The sequence below is a fragment of the Miniopterus natalensis genome, chromosome 13 (assembly GCF_054644295.1).
Source record: "Miniopterus natalensis isolate mMinNat1 chromosome 13, mMinNat1.hap1, whole genome shotgun sequence".
In the NCBI taxonomy this organism is placed as follows: domain Eukaryota; kingdom Metazoa; phylum Chordata; class Mammalia; order Chiroptera; family Miniopteridae; genus Miniopterus; species Miniopterus natalensis.
In genome coordinates, this window is record NC_142093.1 from 61,238,309 (window position 1) to 61,255,145 (window position 16,837).

Consider the following 16,837-nt stretch of genomic DNA (forward strand, 5'->3'; position numbering starts at 1 on the left):
GACATTTTTCCTTTTAAAAAAAAACCACACGAGTTTGTGTTGATTTCAGAGAGAGGAAGGGAGAGAGAGAGAAAATCAGTGATGAGAGTCATTGACCGGCTGCCTCCTGCACGCCCCTGACCGGGGATCGAGCCCGCAGCCCGGGCATGTGCCCTGGCCGGGAACCGAACATCGACCACTTGGTTCATAGGTCAACGTTCAACCGCTGAGCCTCACTGGCCGGGTTCTTCTCTTTTTGATGCTGGGAGCTGTTGCCACCTCTTGTTGCTCGCAGCCATCTTGTGACCTTGAGGGAAGAGTGAAAAGAGAGAAGCCGACCCTGACATCACTGAGCAGCTGATCGACCCTGGATCCACCTACCTGTGGATCTGTTCTTTTGGGAGAAAAACAAATCCCTATTGTTAAAGCCCCTTTAGTCAGTATTGTGTTGCTTGCAATCCTCAGCTTCACACTGAGTGAGATCCTTAGAACTCCTGAGGGTGTGATACCCTAGTAATAGCCCAGTTATGAATGAAGGAAAGGAGCCAAAGGAAGGCCCAATAACATAGGCATTCATTTGCGCAGCTTGGCCGGGAAGCTGCAACTTACCACGGCCCAGGGAGCCACTGGTCTGGGGAAGGGACTGGACAGGGGAAGAAGAGGCGCGTGCCCGGTAAAGTCCGGATGACACAGAGAAGCACTTGCCCGTCAGTCACACCTGGGAACAGGTCCCTGGCTAGAGTGGGTGTGGCCCTGCTAGCAGGGGAAGATTTGAGGTACTTAATCTCCTAAACAAAGGAGTCAGCTCTCTTGGTTCCTGTGGGACTCTTAAGACCCTTGTTGCAGGGGATTCACTCTCCTGGCTCCCCTGGATTTGCCCACATGGGCCCCACACGATGCACTGATGGACTGCAACCAGCCTGGTGTTACACCGGACTCAGTCCACCATGGATTGGAAACTCTGGCCTCTGATTCTGCTTCTAGCTCTACCAAATGCCCAGCTACACATCTCCTAGGACTGGATTAAGGGAAATGGGACTTTGGAAAGCCAAGGATGTAATCCCACGGCAAATAAAGCTTTCTACCACTCTCATCCTCCAGTAGGGGCCTCTGGAAATGATTATTCCAATGGCACCCAAAGAACCCCACTCCCACTAGCAATGGAGAAAGGCTACCATGCATTTCTTCAATAACAGGTGGGCAAGGTTGCGTCATTTCATAGTATTTCAGGAAATGTTGAAGTGTGGGAGCAGAGAGCACAGAGGAAAATGGGAGATGCTTGAAAGAAGGTCGGCAGTCTTCCAGCTATTCCACAGGGCAGCTTTGGGTCACAAGGCATGTCACAGCCCTAAGCTGAAGGGGAGGATGATGCCAATGAGAGTCCCCAAGTGTGACCAGAGGAAAGGGGTGAGGGAGAGACAAGGCTGGAAAAATAAGCTAAGGTCAGATCATGGAGGGCCAGGAGGGACATGCTAAGGATTTTGGTCTTATTTCTAAAGGCCATCGGATATCATTGTAAGTTTTCAATAAAAGGCATGATCATATTTACATTTTCAAAAGATCCTTCAGGATGCAGGTCGAGAATGTTTGGAACAGGGCAATACTAGAGGATGACAGATCACAGAGAACACGCCTATCAAGAGCCCATGATGTCAATACGACTTAGTGCTCTCAGTGCCAACCTTGGCCCCTTCAAATGAGAATCATTTTGTCAGGACAGTCAATGTTGAAATCTCTGACACACGGGGTTCCCCATGGAGCTGCCAGGTTAAATCTAGCAGTTACAATAAAGTAGCAAAATATGCCACTTCTTTTCTCAGACCAAGAGACTCTAAGAACAAAGTGAGAGAGCTTGCCAAATACCAAGATGTACTAAAGTGATAAGGAGAAGGGTGTGGAGTCAGCTTAGAGATAGAAACATGGGTCAGTGGCACATAACAGGCTCCAGAAACAAACTCACCCACATCTAAAAACTTAGAAAACAACAGGTGGTATTGCCGACTAGTGCAGCAGACTAGGGCAGTCACTATGGAAAACAGTGTGGAGGGTCCTCAAAAAATTAAAAATGAACTGCTGCTTTGGATTTAAAATTAAAAATGGATCTGCAATCCCACTCCTAGGAATATATCCAAAGAAACCCAAAACACCAATCAGAAAGAATCTATGCACCCCTATGTTCACTGCAGCATTATTTACAATAGCTAAGATCTGGGAGCAGCCCAAGCGCCCATCAGTAGGTGAGTGGATAAGAAATCTGTGGGACATTCACACCATGGAATACTATGCAGCTGTAAAGAAGAAGGGGCTCGTACCCTTTGGGACAGCATGGAGGGAGCTGGAGAGTATTATGCTGAGTGAGATAAGCCCGGCAGACAAAGACAAAGACCATATGATTTCACTTATATGCGGATCTAGTGGACAAAATGAACTAACAAGGAAATAGAGACAGACTCAGAGATAGAGACAGGCTGGCAGCTGTTGAGGACGGGGTGTGGGGGTTGGAGGCTCAGGAGGTGGAAAGACTGAACAAAAAAAGAGAAAAAAAGAGAAAAACTTCATGGACACGGTCAACAGTGTGGTGGTTGCGGGGGGTGGGGGGAGGGATAAATGGTGATGGACGGAGACTTGACTTGGGGTGGTGAGTAGACCATGGTGTACATGTGCTTTGTGGAATTGTGCACCTGAAACCTGTACAGTTTTGTTAACCAGTGTCACCCCAAAACATTCAATAAAAAGGGGAAACAAGGGTAATAGGTTCTGAGCAAGGACAAAGGGCTTTCATCCCGTAATCAACTCATGTTTATTGAGAACTTGCAGCATGTTAACCATGTGGATTCTTTAGAAAAATACCAAGACGTTTGTTATAATACCAAGCCAACATTATTTGTAGAAAAATTGAGAAGATTAAGTTGATTATTTCACCCTTCATTTATCCATCCATCTTGGTCCATTTGGGCTGCTATAACTTAATACCACAGACTCCGTGGCTTATAACCAACCAAGATTTATTTCTCCGAGTTCTGGAGGCTGGAAGGCCAGGTTCAGGCGCCAGCATGGTCAGGTGAGGGCCCTCTCCCTGGTCCACAGCCGGTATCTTCTCCCTGTGTCCTCACAGGGTGGAAGGGCTGAGGGGTCTCTCTGGGGTCTCTTTTATATGAGCGTTAATCCCATTCAGGAGGCTCCACTGTCATGACCTGACCACCTCCCAAGGCCCTGCCTCCAAATACCATCACCTTGGGGGTTAGATTTCAGCAGATGAGTTTGGGGGAGCACATTCAGTCTATAGTGCCTCCTCCCCTCCACCCCCTCATCCTTTCCCCCTCCATCCCCCACTCCTGCCTTAGTCTAAAGTATATTTTTATATCATTATTTTCTGAATCGCATTTGTCTCACTGGGATGCTTGACTGTGGGACTACGCACTTCGTCAGGAAAACTCCACTGGAATATGGTTTTACCCTATGGCCCCAGCAAGACAAATAAATCACATTGGGACAATATAGTCCAACTTCAGCGTGGGCTTTTAACATTTTAACTCCAACACTCCCTCTCATGCTACTTGTTATTCTTGTCTAAGTTGTGTTCTTGATTTTACACTCCCACAGTTTCTGTTTTGAAATTTTATATCTGATGCTTGCTTAGATTTTTCTGAGGCTTGACAGAATTAGGTGGGACCCAACAAACAGCATCTGCGTCCCCCAGAAAGTCAGCCAAGACTTTGTGGTGGTCATTAGAGTTCACTACAGACAAGCCGGTGTTGGAGACTGTGCTTGAACAAAGGGATCCCAAACACCCACCTGATCGCACGCCTGCAACCCGGCACCAGCCTCCCATGGGGGCCTTCTCTGAGCCACCTGCAGGAGGACCAGAGAGCCCGGGGCCAAAAGCCCAGGGAGGCAGGAGCCCGGAGGTTCGGCTGCACAGGACGTGTCTCTTTTCAAGCCCCCAGCCAGGCCCATCCCCAAGGGAGCGACTGGAGTGTGAAGGGAGGCCTGGTCTCTCTCCCACGTGGCTGGGCTTGGCAGTGCCCCAGTTCGTCTGGGAAGGGGGGGTTCCTCAGGCAACAGACTTTGAGTTCTAAAACCCAGACAGTCCAGGACAAATGGGGACAAGTCTGTCACCATGGGTGCAGAGCTCCCTCCCTGTGCAGGGGGCATCAGAGATGGGGGAGAGCGTGCCTGTCCTAGCTTCCCCTGCATTTCCTCTTCTAACTTTAGGCTTCTGGAGCCTTAGCTGCACCCTCATCCCCTGGGAGCTCCTGAAAACACCGCCGGGCTGGCCCACTCAGAGGATCTGAATAAATTGGCCTGGGCTGGGGTCTGGGGGTCTGCATGTCTAACAGGTTTCTGGGGATGTGCTCCCTCTGGCCTGGGCTGCGCTCTGAGTGCCACTGCTCCAACATAGCGAGAGGTGACACTAACGTCCCCACTGTCCCTGCTCAGGAGCTCTTCAGGGCAGCTCCCCATCCTCGTGACGCTGATCCCCAACTCTTGCTCATTTTTTTCCCTCCTAGACCTGCAATTTTACTCCTCAGAATGTTCTAGAAGTGTCGGCAGAGTTAAATAATTAAATTTATGGACTAGATATGAAATAATAAAATATAGTAGTAGAAACTGACTTTTGATTTTATTTCCTGCCCCAGATTATGACGTCAGATCTCTGGAATGTGATTAAATAGCAACAGTGGTTTTCCGATAATGCATGCTCAAAGCTATTCCAATACTAACATTCCAAAGGCAGAGAAGCTTGCAATTCAAATATGTTCATTCCCAGAGACAAGGAATGAAATTGCTGCAGATTCACATTATAAAGTTCAAACTCAAACCCTCTTCCCTGTGAGCTGTCTGAAGGCATCGGGGTGAAAAGGCATCGTCTTCATTTCTCATTTGGCTCCATCTCAGCCACGGGTCTGTGACGCTGTGAAATTGGGTCCAAGGGGCTCCCAGCACCTGCTGCCTGGACTGCTTCTTGAACTGCCTTCAGGGCCTTCGAGAGGGATTAGTTCAGCCCCTAGGCTCTGATGTCTTCACTTTTGAAAGGGTCAAGAAGCCCCTGGGACTCAGGAAGCACAGCACTGGCCTCGCTCAGCACCTACAAAAGAGGATCCAATTTCCATCCTGTCTCGGTTGGTTCGGGCTGTTGTGACACATGCCACAGGTTGAGTGGCTTTTGAACAACAGAAATGTGTTTCTCATGGTTCTGGTGGTTAGAAGTCCAAGGTCAGGCAGAGGTGTGGTCGGGTGAGGCTCCACTTCCAGGCCGCAGACCTTCCTGGGGTCATTTTTATAAGAGCACTAACCCCATTCATGAGGCTCCACTGTCTTGACCTGCTGGCCTTCCAAAGGCCCCACCTCCTAATGCCATTGCTTTGGTCATCAGCACTTCAACACAGGAATCTGGGGGGCACCAATGTGCAGACCGCAGCACATTCCCCAAGCAGTTAATTCAGGAAAAATTATATACTTAGATTTGCAGACCCCTGCAGAGACCCAGTGATGTTTGGGTGAGAGTGACGTCTGGCTCCTAGCTCTTCTCAATCTCAGGCTCTCCACTGGTGCTTGGAGCCCGTGGTTTAGGATGACACTGCGTGGTGCACACAGGAACTAGAGACACACACCATGGCTTAAAGTTCTGCTATCACTCTCTTAAAAATCCTGACTTTTAAACCAAGGGTCTGATCTTTACATGGACTGGGCCACATAGTGGTGTAGTCTGTCGACAGATCACTGACTGAACAGGCCAAAAAGAGGGTGACCATGCTGGCCATGGTGGCTGATCTTGATTACCAAGGAGGATATTTTTTTTGCAATGACACAGTGCAGGCAGAGTGTTTCTGGAACTCAAGGATCATCAGTATGGCTCTCAGTACAGCAAGTTCACTGACCAAAGCTAATAAAAAATTATAGCAACCCCAGTGAGTGCTCGCACCCTTGAGGATGAAGACCAGCCCTGGGACCACTGGGCTCTCACACCCTTGAGAATGAAGAGCAGCGCTTGGACCACAGGGTTGTAACACCCTTGAGAATGAAGTCCAGCCCTTGTGGGTGAAGATCAGCCCTGAGCCCACTGGGCTCTCACACCCTTGAAACTGAAGACCAGCCCTGGAACTAGTAGGCACTCACACACTTGAGAATGAAGACCAGCCCTGGGGCCACTGGGTTCCCACAAACTGGAGAATGAAGACCAGCTGGGGGACTACTGGGCTCTCACGCCCTTGATAATGAAGACCAGCCCCGGGACCATCGAGCTCTCACACCCTTGAGAATGAAGGTTTCAGTCATGCCACCTGATCGACAAGTCTTGGCAGCTGAGATGCTTTCAAGAAAATGGAACTGGAATGAGAAGGAAGATAATGGATAAGCCAGGCCTTGCTGCTAGTAGGACGGTCATAGTCACTGTTGGCCTAAAAATAAAGGCCTTTCAAAGTAAGAAGAAAATAAAAGAATAGCTCTTAGGCAATCACTGCATCCCAGTTAGGAGACAGAGGCAGTGGGTATTTAGGAGAAAGGGAGCGGGAGCAATGGCGTCAGTAGAAGGAAGACGCCTCTCCCGGTGCAGGTTAACATTCACAGTGATGCTAATTCTAAACGACGTCTTTAATCTTCAGTCCAGTGGTCATCAGTCCAGTAGTCACAATGCCTGCTTTCTTATCTTTGCAAAGAGTTCTTTGGGACACAATGTGGCCCTAGGCCCAGTCCAAAGGTGATTTTGCCCTGTTTTAACATTCAAGGTTTTAGGTGTAAGACAGGCAAGGGGATGGCCTGTCTTACCATTTGAAACCATTTGAAAGCATCGGAAATAAGTGACAGCACAGAGGGAAATCCCTGAACCAGAGGCGAGGCGAGGACACTGGCCTTGAACACTCAGAAATCTGAGGGACGGTTTCAGTTTCCACAGGCCTTGAAATGAGGTATTTAGCCAATTTAACATACATTTCAAGTAACAGAGCCTCCACCTAATACCAAAGGGTCAAGCAGCAGAATTTGCTCTGTAGCTCAGACCAGGGGAGCTTTGTGGGCCGTCCAGAAAGCGATTTCGTTCATGACCCTCCCGTAGGGCAGGTAAGTGCTGAGTGTGCTCCATGGCGGTGATCCAAGTGAAGCCTCTGGCTTTGGCTTTGGCAGATATTTCAGTAGGCCTCGCCTTCTGGAGCTTTAGAAGCTGAACTGGGATGCGCCTCTATTTCTGTTGTAGTTATCTTTTCTCCTGTAACACACAGGTAGCTAACCAAAGCTTCTAAAGGGACCTGCCGTTCCCTGCTCTCAGGGTCCAAGCCATGAGATTGCTGTGTGGGGGACCAGTGTGGTGGTGGAGGCAGGGCCTCTGGGCTGGTGCAGGCCCCTGAGGTCTGGGTGGGGCGTGGAGGGAGTCGTATGTCCCTCACTGTCAGAATCCTCCACCTCCTCACCCTCAGTGGTTACTGATGCCACCCCCAGTGCCTCGTCTCTTCCCTGCCATCTGAAACCCCCTCAGTTGCCTGCCCCGAACCCCCCACCCGCAAGTATACAGCCCAGTGAGAACAGCCAGTTCAGATCCTTGAAAATACTGGGCACTGACTATCGAGGCTGACTGAAGGGGAATGGGAAAGGCACTCACGGGAGTGTCCTGATGGAAACCCTAAAACAGGCTGAGAAAAGAGAGCACATGTCCTATTCCTTAGTGATGTGTGGGAGGAAAGTCAACTTTTGGGATCTGTTCTTTATGTACATGATAATTTGTGTTTCATTTATGCCTGAGTCAAAGCTGCCCTCTGCCCAAACGAATCAGACTTATTTTAAATTATTCCATGATTCCCTTTTCTTCCCAGTCCCATGACTAAGCAGTGCTCTAACCTCGGTCCCTGCCTCACAGTCACCCCAGTTGCTGAGCGTGGTTCTAGTGCTTTAGCTATGTGGACATTGTGACTTACTCACCCTGGAGCCCACTGGGTACAGCAGTGTCAGCTCCTTTGCAGCTTGAAAGTTTAAAGCACCACCTGCCTCAATGTGCTTGGGGATATAGGGTAGATCTTTCTTCCCAAAGTTTCAGCAGCTGTCTGGAGGGGAGATTAAAAATGAGCAGCCAGGCAACAGGCCATGATGGAGGGAAGAAAAGGAGAGATGTCTGGGCCACTGTCCAAGAAACTAGCTTTGATGGAAGCCAGGGTGGGGGACCTGGTTGTTCCTTAGAGAACTGTGTAGGTTTACACATATCTCTGTCTCCAGGAGCTTCTGGCCCCTAGACAAAGGGGACCTGGAGGTGCAGAGCCAGATAATGGCTGTGCATTAACTCCTGACAAGCTCACCTGGGCTCCAGGGCAAAGTGGTACCTCGATCTAGGGAAGGAAGGAGGGAATCATCCTTTACATCTGGCTTAGGCTCTGGGAAGGATCTAGAAGGACTAGTGACTCCAAACACAGTGGGGCATTTGTGAGGTTAGGCCCACCCAGGAGTCTGGTGGAGACCTCACCAGTCAAGCATGGAGTATACCCAAGGATTTGGCAGGCAGAAGGCTTAAGGTCACCACGTGGGAGTGTTTTCAGGGTCCCAGCTTTGTTAGTTCTTCCATCCATCTGGTCTTTCACCTGGTCTCCATGCATACCCTGCTTTCAGCATGAAGCAGACATCCCTGAGTGGACGGCTGGTAAAACTCGCTCTCCTCGCTGAGGCACAGCCTCTGGGCTGGGGTAGCTAGGACTCTGGTGGGAAGAGTTTGCTGCTAATGTGTTTATAGAGTGAATGTATTTCATTCAAATCTGTGTTCCTCTAGGAAGGATTAAAATAAAAACTTAAAAAAAAAAAAAAAAGCCAGCCTGGAGGGGCTCCGTTGGTTGAGCATCGCCCTGTAGTCCTGTGCACCCCAGGGCTGTGGGTTTGATGCCCAGTAAGGGCCCATATGAAGGCAACCGATCGATGTTTCTCTCTCACATCGATGTTCCTCTCTCTCTGTGTCTCTCTCTCCTGCTCCCTCCCTTGCTCTTCCCTTCTCTCTAATCAAGTCCTTGGGTGAAATTTAAAAGAAAAAAAAAAAAAAAAGGTCAATCAGACTAAGACTGAATTCCAAATTTCTGGAGAATAGGCTCTGATTGGCCCACCAAAAAATAAAATAAAATACCCTGGCACTTCCCGCACCAATCTCTTCCTTAAGGCCTGGATGAAGGAGACTGTGGGGAGCAGAGAAGACTGGGGGATGTGGGCAGAGCAAACAAGTATTCTTGTCTCCCCGCTGTTTGATTTCCATCACTCCCATTATGGGAGAGGAAGCACGGCCTTTTGGAATCATTTCCCGTGGCCAGCTTGCCGTCCAGCTCTGGACTGGCCATCCCGTGAAGTGCTAGAGCTCTAGCCAGCTGTGCCCGCTGTCGACAGGACACAGCCTCTTTGGGAAATGCAGCCATGCCATATATTCAGCCCAATTGCAAATTATATTCCATACTCATTGACTGAGCACTCTCAAGATCCACTTCCACAACATTTCCCAGATTTGGGTGTGTGTGTAAAGAGCACATTTCTACATCTCCTTTTAGACGTTCTGTCCTTAGAGTTTGAATCCCAAAGGGCAGGTTTTCGTAGGAGGATAGATTGCTGAAGCTGAGAAACCTGGTTCCTGGTCTCCCTGAACTTAATCCATAAGCGACACAGTCCCCTCCATAGACAGTCCTTTCTAGGAAGTTAGCCAGGATCCTAACAAATGCAGAAACTGGAGCTAGTGGATAAGCTGCCTCCTGTAGACTCTCAGAGGGACAAATGTGAGTTTCTTGGAGTTGGGCCCAGATGGGAGGGACAGTGAGACTCAACCATTGTCTGAGATGTGAAGCCAGTGCAGGTGGTCTGTAGTAGCAAAAACCACCCACCATCTGTGGCTCCGTGGGTGAGGAGCCCACTGAGGGTGAAACCCTGGGAGACCAGGAACTGTGGTGAAGACCAAGGGAATGGACTGAGCTGCCCCCGAGCAGGGCACGCAAAACACCCAAGTCTCTGCTCAGGGAGCAGGATGACTCAGTCCCTCTGTGACCATGTTGGGGAACCTCTGACTGTGCTGCTAGATGTGTTCAGGCCCTGGGCAGCACCCCATATGGGAGTTAGCACAGGTTAGGAGAGTGGAGTCCTCCCTGTTGTTTCCCTGGCCCGTCTTCCACTGCTTTGCACATGAGAACAGCGATGAGAGCTCAGCTTGGCCAGGGCAGGAAGGGGGAGGGAGGGTGGCAGGGTGAGTTAGCTCAGTGCTGAACTGGTACGTGGGAAAGAAGACTAAAGCTGAAAAGGAAATGTAGGGTTTTCTCTCATCCCAAATCTGATTGGCTTAGCATGGGCCACAGTCCCACCCCAGCTGTGAAGGGGAATGGGTTCTGTGTTGGACAGCCCACCAGGGTCACCAAAGGAGAGAGAAGGGCAGTGCCCCGAGGGACAGTGTCTGGCAGACAACATAGACAGTGACCTCCTTGGGGAACCAGCACTGGGGTATTTGCTCCAGGCGGCCATCGGGCAAGTGGCCCCTGACCCTGAGGTAACCAGTCCCAGGCTTGCTTGGGACCCATACTTAAGACTAAGGAAGAATGGCTGATCTTCATTGAGCACTTGCTATGTGCCCTCCCTCCTGCAGGTGCTTTGCATAAGTCACCATGTTTAATCTGCACCAGATTCTGGGATGTAGGTGCCCTTGAGAATCACAGCTGACATGAGAGCATTTAGTGGTGGAGCAGCCCCGGGAGTGGGCGCCACAACGCCCAGTGCATGAGAGGGGAGGTGCTGCGTTAGCTGAGAGGGAGGCTCGGGGTCTCCAGTCTAGAACCCCCACTGGAGCCTCGGGAGAGACAAGGCAGTGCTGAGAGGAACAACACGGACATGCAGATACGAGCAGGGAGACAGGCAGCAGCTGCCCACGGGGGCATTGAAAGGCTCCTAGAATCACACTCTAGTCCACCTCCAGCCTTGAAATAAATTGGCCAGCAGAGAGAACGACAAGCGACATAAAAATCAAAAATAAATAGTCTCTCATCGAAGGCGGCTTAATAGAATTCTGTCCATTGTAACAGAAAAAGTAAATGAGGGGAGAATGCATGTGCTTCCTGCCCCAGGAGAGGGGCTCAGTGTGGCCCTGATGGTGAAGTTGACGGCAGAGAGCAGGTCCTCGGTGGCCCACAGGGGGATCTTGGGCATCCAGGGCAGGCCCCGCTCTTGCTCTTTAATAACAGGAAGAGCAGCGGGGAGGCCGCCCGGGGCAGTATTGACCTCAGGGGCTAATGCTTCACTATTGGGAAGCCATGGGGACTGAGAGCTGGCATGCGAAACACCTGAACGTACCATTTTAAAACCCAGAAACTTTCTGAGACATGTGGTCTTTTGCATCATGCCCAAAGAGAGCCTTTGTGAAAAGTGTTGATGTTCCCCTTCCTTTCCATTTGTGGCACTCGGGTGCCCAGACTCTCATTTGGGGACAATCACTTAGGGAGCGAGTCAGGCGTCAGAACACAACACATTTGAAACTCAAATTTTCAGGCTGACACACACCCCATCAAGCGGCCAGAACACGTAGGCTGTTTGCCGACGGCCAGGGTGTCCTCACCTTAGAGGAAAGATCGACAGACACAACATAGGGTTGAGGCTGACACAGCGAGTCCACTTAGTAGTGAAGTCCTGCCTTCCCCAGGACACGCCGGCCAGAGAGCACCCTGGCTTTCTCTGCAGGGCAGCCCAGCCTAACAGGATGTGTTCACACAGGTGTCCACGCCTGAATAAAGCACTGATGACACTGTGTCCCCTCCTCAAGACTCCCAAGCTGCCCAAGCCGCCCAGCCCCCGCTGCCAACAGTGTGCACTGCCTCGTCTGGAATGGGGAGCCTTCCTCTGTCCAGGGCCAGGGACTCCCTTTCCCTCCTCGCTGGGCCTTTGGGACTGCAGAAGCTGGCTTCAGGTTGACTCAAGTCACTGAGCCCATGTCCCCCATGAAATGCGTGCTCAGGGAGAGAAAGAACAGCCTGTGATCTACTCTGGTGCTAGGATTTCATCCGTGATCTAAAATGGGAAGGTAGGATGAGAAATGGTGATAACACCAAGCACCAAGCAGTCGCCCGAGGGGTGCTCAAGACCAATAATCTCCACCCCTGCCCCGCCCCACCCAACCTCTCCAAGAAAACCTGTAACTAAGTCAAAGCAGTGACTTTGTAATCAAAACATAGCCTCCAGAGAAGACCCCGGCCCTCACCCCATTCAAACTTCTCTCCTTAAGCTTAAAGTGCCAGAAACTTGGGGCCCCCACGGAGCAGAGAAGGGCACTTAGTGAAGGGGAAAGGACCTCACGGGGCTGCCAGGACCACTTCTGTGGCTCCTTCCATCCTGCAAAGACCTAAGGGCCGAAATTGGGCCAAGCCCACCACCGGAATTCATTTCCCCACCTGTCTCTCAGCAGCAGTGACAGTGTCATGAAGCACTGCAGACCCCCTGGGATGACAGACCTGAAGGCTGCCTGAGCCCTGGGTGTCCCTGTCTGCACCCAGTGTAAACGTTTGCTCCAAGGACCTAAGCTCTGAGGGGCTGGTGCACTTTCCTGAACTGTTCTGGAGGCTACTTGAGGGTTACAGCCCCAGGACACAAAGCCTTAGGGAACCCACAGGCCCCCAGAGGTCCAGGCAGCCTGGGTGACATCACTGGGTAGACTCTGGAGTCTTCCCTGAGCTGGTGGCACCACACAAGGCCTGGTCACATGGCTGCAACCCTGTGGTCACAGGATAGAGGTTAAAAGCAGAGGCTCTGGGCCAGACTGAGGAGGCTATGTCCCTGAGCTGCCACAGGCTATGTGACCTTGAGAAATCGCGTTCCTGGAGGGCCAGGGCACTTCTGTGGGAATCAGAGAAATGAGGTCCAGCAAGTTCCTGGCACTTACTAGGCTCCTGATCAATGTTAGTGAGGACGGAGTGATGGCAAGGATGGCGGTGGTCACCCAAACAGGCTCTGTGATTAGGCCCTAGGCAGGGATAGTTGTATGTCTGCTGGTCTTTGAGCAAAGATGACTTCGTTTGTTACCATGGCACCCAGGAAAAAAGCAAAAAGCAAGACTTTCAAGTTTTGGTAGATTCAAGATGGTTGGAAACTGATGCTCTTCTCACTGAGAGATTGTTCTAAGTCCCCTCCCCTTGAATCTAGGGGGCTCAGTGACTACTTGACCAGAAGAATAAAGTGGAAGCCACACCGTGCCAGCTTCAAGTCCAGGTCTGAAGAGATGGGCAGCTCCCACCTCCTGTCTCTTGGGATGTTGCTCCTAACACTAGGCGCCCTGCTGGGAGGAAGCCCAAGTGGCCTCTTAGACAGGCCACACCAAGAGGAACCGAGACCCTGGCCAGCAGCCCCCGCTGAAGCCAGGATCAGGGCCTCGCCAGGTGTGGTGTGACCCTGGAAGACGACCAACAGGCCCAGCTGGACCATCTCAGCTGATGCTGCAGGAGCAGAGAGAAGCCATCCCCACCAAACCCTGCCCACATCCCAGGCTCATGAGCGGAACAGATGAGTGCTTAGCCACCATCTTCGGAAGCGGCTTGTTATGAGGCAACAGGTAACTGGGGCACAAGTATTATTTTTCTCCAAAGTCACTTAAGGGCTTGTCATGTGCTGCATTCATTCATAAGGTCATTTTATTTTATGTTTATAGCAACTTTGCCAGGTGGGTACAATGATTTCCATTTTTTTCCATGGGCTAGTCAGAGGTAAGGCACCTTGTTTGAGACCAGCCAGGTAGGAAGGATGAAACCTGTTTTCCAGTCTGTGCTTCCTGTTAGCTGAGTCTTCTCTCCCTGGAGAGTGCACTGTACCCAGAAGGGTGCAGCAGGATCAAACATCAAGAACCCCACAGCTGACATTTGGGGGGCACTGCACGGCTTTCAAGGCAAGACTTTTACCTGCATGATCTCATAACCACCCTAGGAAGCAGGCTCCGCCATTATGCCCATTTCCCAGAAGGTGACACTGAGGTTTCAAATGAGGGTAGGTGGTTATCTCAAGTTAATAGCTCTAATAAGTGGAAAAGCCAAGATTTGGAAATGGGGTTCACTTTCTTCAACGTGCTTATAAGAGTTGCCTCCTAAGGGGCCCCTACTGCTTTGGCATGTGGATGCTGGGGGAGGAGAGGGTGAGTTTGTGGTACTCGGCATCCAGGACCTCTACCTGGAGCCCCTACAGAGAAGCCCTGGAGGCCACTGGAGTTTCCCTGGATAAGCGTGAGGCCTCTCCTGGGGTGTGGAGGTAGGATGGTGAGAAAGAACTGAGATGGGGGAGGCCTGGCAAAGCTCTGTGACCTGGACAGGGGCCTCACCTGGACGTCTTGGTGAATCCCCGCTCTGCGCTGGGCCTCAGACCTCGCCTGGCCTGCGCAAGGCTGTCAGCCGCTGTCTTGGGGCGAGAATGGTGCTGGAGAGCAGCGTAGCCTCGGAACCCAGACTGCCTGGGTTCTCGTCCCAGCCCTGCCGTTGCCAACCTGACTCAGCTCTCGGGACCTCACCTGCCAAGTAGAGCCGCGTGACATCCGCAGAACAGCTCCTCGCCCAGAGGCGGGCTCGGTCAGTGTCGGCTGTTGTTCATATGCTGCCCGGGACGGTGCCCTCTGACTACGGGGACAGCTGTTGTGGTAGCCCGAATAGTGGCCCTCACAAAGATGTTCAGGTCCTAATCCTGGAGCCTGTGAATATGTTGCCTGACATGGCAAAGGGCCATTGCAGGTGTGATTACGGATCTCAAGATTGGCAGATTGTTCTGGGTTATCCAGGTGGGCCCACTGTCATCACAAAGCTAACAGCATCAGGCAGGAAAGGGAGAGAATCTGAGACTGAACCAGCCACTGTTGGCTTGGAAGATGGGAGTTGTCAAGTTTTATTGCAATGGCGTATCAGCTCCACTCCAGAAGATGAGCCAAGAAAGGCAGGCAGCTTCTAGAAGCTGGAAAGGCAATGAAATGGATTCTCTCCTAGAGTCTCCATAAAAACTCAGCTGTACCAACACCCCAAGACCCACTTCTAAGCTCCAGAGTTGTAAGATAATAAAACTGGATTATTTTAAGCCACTAAGTCTGTGGTAATTTGTCCCGAGCACAATGGGGAACTCATAAAGCTGCCAAGACCCAACACAGCTGCATCCTTGCAGGAAGAACCACAGTGAGTCACCCCACAGCAGTTATTGAGCCCGTCACGTCACCCATACTGCTCGCCCTGTGGACACGTAGGAGCGCACTAGACCACGGAACTGAGTGTCCCCTGGGCACAGGCATGGCCAGAGCTGGGACATTCAGGGCAGGAGAGCTCAGGGTGGGCCCATGGGTTGAAAAGAGGCCTCCTGGAGAAGCCGGGCCCTCGGCAGGGCTTTAAAGGGTGGAGGGTGTGGGGTTTGGACAGGGAGGAGGAGGGAAGAAAGGCATTGCTGGAAGGGGCCCAGCAGGATCACGTCCACCCTTGTGCTCCAGTCCCTGTGGGAAGCCCCTGCACAGTGAATGGAGTAAGACAGAATGGGTGGTTTTCTTATGGAGCTGACACTCTGCAGTGGAGGCCAATATGCCATTGCAATAAAACTTGACAAGTGTTACAGCAGACGTATAGCTTGTTAAGGGGGCATGTCAGGCATGTCAGGATGGGCTTCCTGGAGGAAGTGGCCCTTCAGTTGATACAAGATAAACTGAGGGTTTGTTCTGTATCACTTTGGGCACCGGTGGTACTTTGCATTCAGTAGGTGCTGACAGGTAGTTTAGCCATACAGTCTGCTATTCTCTGTCCAATTCCTTCTTAATCCATCTTCTTACACTAAGGAGAAAGTCTCATTTGGGGGTTAGTATGTCCTAAGCGCCACGTTAATTCTTGTTAATCTTCCCTTGTAATCCAGAGGCTGTTCTGCAGGCAATTGGTGCTAATTAAAATTTAATAACTCTCCTTGATTTTCTATGTAGTTGTTTTCATTTAAGTACCTTCCTTTTGGGGCAGGGGGTACTGATTTTCCACTCTGCGAGTGGAACAGAATTGCCTTTTAAATGTAAGTGAACTTGCCCTGGCCAGGTGGCTGTTGATTGGCCCATCCTGTACACCAAAAGGTTGAGGGTTCCATCCCGTCAGGGTGTGTATGGGAGGCAACTGATGGATGTTTCTCTCTCACATGGATGTCTCCTTTCTCAGAATCATCAAAAAAAGTCCTCAGGTGAGGATTACAAATGTGTGTGTGTGTGTGTGTGTGTGAACTTAAGTGTAATAGAACCATGAGTGAGCATGTGTGGAAGAGGGGTTTCCTCTTGCCCTGGAATTGCCCACTGTGTCCAGTTATGGACAAAGAGGCACTAAGCGCCAGCCCCTCAGCAATGAGCCTGATCACTCCCTTAGGGCTTCTACATCCTAATCCCCACCCCCAACACTCACACTCAATAGGGCGGGGACAGAGTGGGAACCGACAGAGGGGGAGTAGGGTGGGGTCAGCCCTGAAGGGGGCATGGAGGGAGCTGCCTGGAAGGTGGAACCCAGGAGTGAGCTCACAGGACTTCCAATGAATGTTTGTGAGAGGAAGGAGTGAATGACTGAGGGACTGGCAAGTGTGAGCTCTGGAGAGCTGTTCCAGAGGGGTGAGAACCATGAGAGAGAGGCTGAGAGCTCCAAGGAGCGACTGGCCAGCGGTCAGGTCCTGCAAAAGCCTGCATGGGACACAGCTTGCAGGTGCCGCTGCTCAGTTTGGCTCAAAGCATTCTCGGTGGCAGCTCCTGCTGAGCGGTCGGCTAGGACAGACTGCAGAACCTCGGGAAAGGGGAAAGGAGGCAGGAGGGGACACTTGTACAGAAGAGGTCTGGTGAGGAAGGAAGGGACATGGAGGCAGCAGCTGGACAAAAAACCATTAGAAGATTGGGCCCGGTGAGGATATTTACATG